Raw genomic sequence first — 7,354 nt, 5'->3', positions numbered from 1 at the left:
CAGGAGCTCCTGGAGGCCTCACTAGACTAGACATGGACCTGATCCAGGCTTCAGCCCCCAGCAGAGCCTGTGTCCTCCAGCATCCAGAAGTCCATCAGTGGACTTGGGGCCCCCAAGGCTTTCATGATTTCACAATCAGCATCCCTTGCTGCCCTGGGTTTGGGGCTACAAAGGTCCAAACAACAGTCCAGAAGCATGCAGACATAACTTTCCCAGTGGCCTCTCTTCTCAGGAGACTGTCTCTTTCAGAGCCAACTCTGAGCTTTGCAGGCTCTGGGCAACAGAAGGTTACTGGAGGATTGTCAAAGGATTAGGGGGCTTTGCTGAGTGAGCATGTATGGGTACTTTCTGCCAGAGTGATTTTTCTGAAACAGATCGGATCATGCCACCCCTCTATGGCTCTGTGTCTCCTGCAGCTGTATTTGGAAAAGTGTTGCCCAATCATACTCTGCATCAAACTCACCCAACCGATGGAGTAGTTATTAAAATGCAGATTCCTGAGTCTACTCCCTTGTCGGTTGAATCTGAACTTCTGTGTGCAGCTTTCAGGAACCACAGTTAAGACAAGTTCCCCACTAAAGTCGGAGAACCAAAGTATATTACAGGATAAAGTCCAACTGCTTAGCCTGGAGGATAAGGCCCACCAGGATGTTGCTATGCCTGTCTCTATCTTCTCACTCCTCCTGGAAGCACTTACCTACCCTGCACCCCCAGTGATGTACCTCATAGAATTAAGGTCTCCCTCTCACCCCCATGATGTTCCTACTACTTAGAACACCCTCCCTCCCAGCCCCACTTCCCTTCCCCTCGTTACTCTTTAATTCTTAACAATTAGCTCAGCCATTGTCTTCTCTGGATTAGACATGCCTCCTCTAGGTACCTCTTAGTGGTGCCCACACTGACTCATAACCATTTGGTACTTGTCTTTCTTCCCATTGGACTATTAGCTCCATGACATGGGGCCATGTCTTGTCCTGGTTTCCAAGTGTGTGTTATGCTCCCTGGCCCTTAGCAGAGGCTCAGAAACAGTTGGGTCTTGCCATCTCTCAAGTTTTCATGTTAGAGGTACCAAAGCCTTGGGTCTGTTTGGGTTGAGTAAATCTTCTTAACAAAACCCAAATATTGGCGGTGGTGATTGTTTTTAAATTCTAATCTCTCAAAGACAGCGATGGGAATAATAAAGAAGTAATAAACTTAGGCTATGAGATGAATTATGTACACCTTACTGGAGATTGTTAGGCATTATATGTGCAACAAATTTTAAATGGAGGTACAATCATGGTGTGGCCCTGTCCTAAATGTACAAAATCACACTCAGGGGGCCGGAGTTAGAAGGCGGGGGTGTTGGACGGGTGGGCCACCGCTGGGAGTTGAGGAACCCAGGGCCGAAGCTAAGATAGGGGGTCAGGACCTCCAAGGAGAAAGGAGTCAGAGGTCTGGGTCAGCACTGGCAGGTGTCCTGAGGGTGGTTGCTTCCAGCATTAAGTAACCTTACCAAATCCTGAAGGCAGCACATTGCAGAGGCACAAACACCACCATCATCAAGAGTCAGGAGCTGGGTAAAAAGTGGGCCAAGAATGGTGAGGAGTTTGGGAAAGGCGGGCCAGCACTTCTCTCCAGGAGCCCTTGGGATAGCAAGCCAGTCCTCCATGACGGGGTTTTATAACAAAGGCCTTGTTTTGGGCAGTCAGCTGAAGGTAGCTGTGGGCCCTGGGCACGTGTTCATGGGAACATGACATCTAGGGGAGGATGGGCATCTGGACAGGATTGTCAGGAACCCCTGATAAAATTCTTACCAGCCTCCCTGCTCTTTCTCCCTTTAAAAATGAAGAACCTAGGGGTAAGACAGGAATAAAGACACAGACCTACTAGAGAATGGACTTGAGGATATGGGGAGGGGGAAGGGTAAGCTGTGACAAAGCGAGAGAGTGGCATGGACATATATACACTACCAAATGTAAAATAGATAGCTAGTGGGAAGCAGTCTCATAGCACAGGGAGATCAGCTCAGTGCTTTGTGACCACCTAGAGGGGTGGGATAGGGAGGGTGGGAGGGAGGAAGACGCAAGAGGGAGGAGATATGGGAACATATGTATACGTATAACTGATTCACTTTGCTATAAAGCAGAGACTAACACACCATTGTAAAGCAATTATACTCCAATAAAGATGTAAAAAAATAAAAAAAATAAACAGCAGAAATTTATTTCTCACAGTTCTGGAGTCTGGAACTCTGAAGTCAGGGTGTCAGCACAGGAGAGTTCTGGTGAGGATGCTTTTCTGGGTCACAGACTCCTGACTTCTCACTGTATCTTCATGTGGCCAAGAGCAGAGAAAGGAAGCAAGCTTTCTTGTTCTGTCTCTGACTCTGGCACTGACCGCGGCTTTTGTGGTTTTGGAAAAGGCCACCATCCCTCTTCCTGCTCTGGTCAACCGTAAATGGTGACATTTTCATCAACTGCCCCGGCCCCCCAATGAAGTCATCTCATGAAATGGTGAGCCTCTGAGTCTGCGTGTTTGAAACTTTAGTAACACTCTGAAAGCTGTGGGCCTCTTTACAGCAGGTGTCTCTGATACAAGATGCAGGTCCCTAAACACTGCTGCCTGTTTTACCTCTGCACACTTTTTTTTACAAACTTGGCCTGACAGAAAGCTCATGTTTGGCCTCCCTGGATTAACTGAGTCTCTTCCCAGAGCCCCAGGGAGTGTCAGCACCGGAGTGTTTATTCCAAATGTCTCACCACTCATGCTTCTTTAGCTTTCTTAAATCCTTTTGTCTTTTATTTCCAGTTTGGCCAGTACCTGCCATTCTTTTCACCTCATCAGAAGGTTGAATGAAACAATGTTTGTTCACCAGATTTCCCATGGAACCATGCTTTTGGGGAGTATCAGAGAGGCAGATTGTTTCTGTGTTCTCCAGCCTCTGTCCTGGGCTTTGGTCCTCCCAGCTTGGCTGTGTGCATGACCTTGGGCATGTGCCCACCTCCAGGTGGCCACCCTTACCCCCCAGTCCCACTGTACTCTGTTTCATCATCATTTCAACCCCTTCTCCATCCAACCTTGCTGTTCCAATCCCAAAGTTTGTTTCTCCTAGTGTTTTAAGCATTGCAGTGCCCTTTGGTGGTCATTGTAGATGTACTGTGCTTTTGAGAAGAGGTCTGAGAAGTACATACATGCAATGTTGGGCCTTTGCTTGATACTGGTCTGTTGCTCTGGTGCTTTTAATTAAAAGGGAGGGAGGTATGAGCGTGGGCTGAAGACAGGACTGGGGTCATCAAGACTTGAGCCTGATCTATCTCTGACATTGAGTTTCCCTCTGGCCTTGGGTGAGTTCCTTAAATTTTGAATGAAGACTCTAATGAAGGATCCAGGAGTTTCTTGGGGACATGCTAAATATTGTTGAAAACACTAATTATTGAAAATATCTTCTCAATGGCACAGCTGTATCCGTTGGAAAATGCCAAATTTCTTTTTGCAAGTCCAGGGTCAGATACCCTAGCTTCCCTCTGCTTGAGCACCATCAGATAGCTGTCTCATTTTTCATCAAAATAGGAATAGCAGGCATGGGCATTCATTAATTGTAGCTATTAAAAAAAAAAACAAAATTCCTGAGCAACTTCAAGTAGAATGTGATTGTGAAAGCCAACGCCTGTTGACAAAGAAAGGTGTGTGTGTGTGTGTGTGTGTGTGTGTGTGTGTGCGCGCGCGCTCTGGGTCACCTGCTATGTTATGTAATATCTGATCCTTGACCCCTGGATGTTATCCAGTGAGTAGCTGCTTGGATTTGGGGTCTAACGTGCCTTGGGAGCTGTTCATAGCCTTGCTGGGAACTAGATGACTATGGCGTTTCAATCCTGCTTGATAAACAGTCTCTTCCCCTGGTCCATCTGACACAGCCCGGCTGGTTTGCAGGACTGGCAATCGCCTACTGTGTCTCTAGAGAAAGGCTCTGAATGGTCAGCGAGGAGCTGCCACAGAGCTCTTGGCAGCCCATCCCAGGTTTGCAGGAAGGGTTCTGGGGAATTTTGAGGACATCTATTCTTCTATGCAGGGATTTACAGGCTTTCTCTGTTAAGGAACTTTAACATTCTAAGCAGCTGCTTGAGTTTTTTGGAGGGAACGTATGTATTACTTCCACTCTAAGCCAGGCTCTTTCTTTGGGGCTGGGCCAAGGCCTGTTGCTGCCAGTGCACAGGGCCTAGGGGACCATTACAGCATTGGATTTGTCTAGAACAGCCTATTTTTAGCTGTTGGGTGAATCAAACATGATATTTGTATCACACCACCTGAGTCAACCAAGCCAGGCTGCTGTAATGTAACCAAGATACAGACTAATTTGAGGCACCTAATGGTAGGGGGCAGTGTGCTGCGCTGCCAGACAGCTCTGCTCCACACACACACTCAGGGCCCAGAGTCTTCCCATCTTGTGGATCTGCCATCCTGAATCCTTAAGCTTGTTTCCATGGTTACCACAGAACCAAGTTCCAGTCGGCAGAGTTGGGGAAAGAGCATGGAGGGCCCCTCCTGGTCTGATGTCACACCTGTCACTTCCACTCCATTCTGCTAAAGAGAGCTTAGTGACCAGGCCACATGTGCCACAAGGCTTGAGTAATGCTGTCTCTACCTGGGCAACTTGGCACCAAGTCACTGTTCTGTTATTGTGGAAGAAGAAGTGTTGGGCTTCCCTGGTGGCGCAGTGGTTGAGAGTCCGCCTGCCGGTGCAGGGGACACGGGTTCGTGCCCCGGTCTGGGAGGATCCCACATGCCGCGGAGCGGCTGGGCCCGTGAGCCATGGCCGCTGAGCCTGTGCGTCCGGAGCCTGTGCTCCGCAGGGGGAGAGGCCACAACAGTGAGAGGCCCACGTAACAAAAAAAAAAAAAAAAAAAAAAAAAAAAAAAAAAAAGAAGTGAATGGATGTAGTGCATAGCTAGCAGCCTCCCCGTAGCCTATTCTTTTACATCATTAAGATACTTTACGGAGTTCTGTGTTCAAAGCCTGCCCTCAGGGCTGGATTCATGGGTGGGAGGCCTGTGCGCTTGTGCTTGATTTAATGCCTTGCTATTGCCATCTTGAAATTCTAAATAATTTTTTAATAAGCTTTCATTTTTCACTGGGCCCGCAAAATTATGTAGCCAGTGCTGCCTGCCATTTCCCAAATTAGCATTTTCATTCTACCCTATTCAATATTAACTGAAAATCCATTTTATAGTAAGACAATCATGAAAGGTCACAGGAGGGATGGGATGCAAAGGTGAGTAAGGTTCAATATCTGGCATCTTCCAATTCAGCAGGGGGGTGAGAGAAGTGGAGGAGTTATCATTCAGAAGAGTCCTCCACACGCTGCTGCGAATATTCCTGGGGTGGCCTCTGATGGTGGTGGTGTTGTCAGGGGGTAGCGGGTGGTGGTGTAAGATATTAGCTCTGGACAGGACAGTTTTTAAATGAATTGTTTCAAGCCTACAAAAAATAGAGAGAGTAATCTTACAACTATCTATGTATCCACCCCTTAGTTTTGTCAACTCTTTTTTTTTTTTTTTTCTTTCTTTTTGCGGTATGCAGGCCTCTCACTGTCGTGGCCTCTCCCGTTGCGGAGCACAGGCTCCGGACGCGCAGGCCCAGCGGCCATGGCTCACGGGCCCAGCCGCTCCGCGGCATATGGGATCCTCCCAGACCGGGGCACGAACCCGTATCCCCTGCATCCGCAGGCGGACTCTCAACCACTGCGCCACCAGGGAGGCCCTGTCAACTCTTAATATGTTACCATGCTTGCTTCAGATATTTTAAAGAAATTTGAGTATTACACATATATTTGAGCCTCCTTTGTGTCTCTTCCTGAATCTCATTCCCCTCCCTCCCACCTAGAAGCGATCATGTCCTAAATTTGGTGTTCATAATCCTCAAGCATAGCATTTTTCACTCCTTATATATGTATCTATAAATAATTTTTAGTACTTTCACGTTTTAAATTTTATAAAAATGGCAGCATACACTATTCATTCATTAACTCAACAAATACTTACTGAGTAGCTACTATGGCCAGGCACTGTTTTCGGCACTGGGGGTGGGGAAAATGCTGGCCAACTCCACCGAGCGGGTCGTCACCATTGCTGGTGTGCTGCAGTCTGTCACCAAGTGTACCAAGCAGATCTGCCTAGGCATGCTGGAGATGCTCTCCCAGTCCCCAGAACGGAGAGTCAAGACGATTTTGTACCAGCCTATGCCAGATAGCTCTCTAGTCATCTGTGAGGGTGGCCAAGTTTGGTGCAAAGATGCTGCAGGCTACCCCACACCATCGATGACCTGGAGGGACCACCTCTAGATGTCTACTCAATTCAAGGACAACACACCATTTCTCCACTCCACCTGGCTAAGCTGAACCAGGTGGCAAGACAACATTCTCACTTTGCCGTGATGCACGGTGAGACTGGATTTACCAGAATTGACCCCAGCCTTCCAGAGATCAAGGCTATTGGGCAAGTTTGGACGCATTTAGTCAAACTACCCATGAACTCACCATTCCAAATAGCTTAATTGGCTGCATAGTCAGGCACCAAGGCACCAACATTAATGATATCTGCCAGATGTCCAGGGCCCAGATCAGAACTGCCAACCCAGTGGAAGGCTCTCCTGGAAGGTAGATTACTGTCACTGGTTCTGTTGCCAGTATTAGTCTGGCCCAGAATCTAATCAATGCCAGGCTATCCTCTGAGAAGGGCATGAGGTGCAGCTAGAATGGTGTAGGTTCACTCATAACCCCTTTATGCTGTATTCTCATAATCCAGCTGTGTAATTTCTGGTCAGTGATTTCCAGGTTTTAAATTATTTCTAAGTGTTCAGTTTCTACACAACTTTATCTTCCCCAGGAATTTAAAACTCACATTCTCTGTTCAGTTGCTAATGCTGGGATTCATATTTAGCTTATTTTATAAGCTTTTCTCTGTTTTTAGTTTTGTTTTGGGTTTTTTTGGCTCATGGATTTTATTTATGTTAGTTGATAAGAAATGTAAGAGCAGAATGTTAAATTTGGTTTAGTTCTGTAATGTCAAGAATTAAAAATAAAAAATGGTTTGGTGAGTAACAACCAGAAAAAGTAAGAGACTAAACAAAATTCCTGCCCTCATGGAGTTTGTATTCTAGAGGAGCAGAGAGATGATAAGCAAGAGGAGAAAGTAAAAACCTGTAGTATGTTTGATAGTGATAACTGCTAAGGATATAAGAAAAAGCAGAGAAAGGGGTATGATGTCAGGATGGGGATGGGCAGTTGAAATTTTAGACTAAGTAGCCAGGAAGGCCTTGCTATTTCTATCCTGCTGCCATTAGATATTTTTTCTAACCATTAAGTTTTGAGATGTAT

The 7,354-nt window shown here is 46.7% G+C and overlaps 1 pseudogene across 1 annotated transcript; it reads left to right on the top strand.

The window, feature by feature from the left end:
• Positions 1-6,070: 6,070 nt before the first annotated feature.
• On the top strand, positions 6,071-6,731 carry LOC308612151 (poly(rC)-binding protein 1-like; annotated as a pseudogene). The gene has a single exon. The product of its transcript is annotated as a poly(rC)-binding protein 1-like (transcript).
• Positions 6,732-7,354: the final 623 nt, after the last annotated feature.

Source organism: Mesoplodon bidens (genome assembly GCF_964165515.1).
Source record: "Mesoplodon bidens genome assembly, chromosome: 2".
Taxonomy (NCBI): domain Eukaryota; kingdom Metazoa; phylum Chordata; class Mammalia; order Artiodactyla; family Ziphiidae; genus Mesoplodon; species Mesoplodon bidens.
The sequence above is the reverse complement of the archived record's forward strand: the minus strand, read 5'-3'. Positions and strand labels throughout refer to the sequence as shown.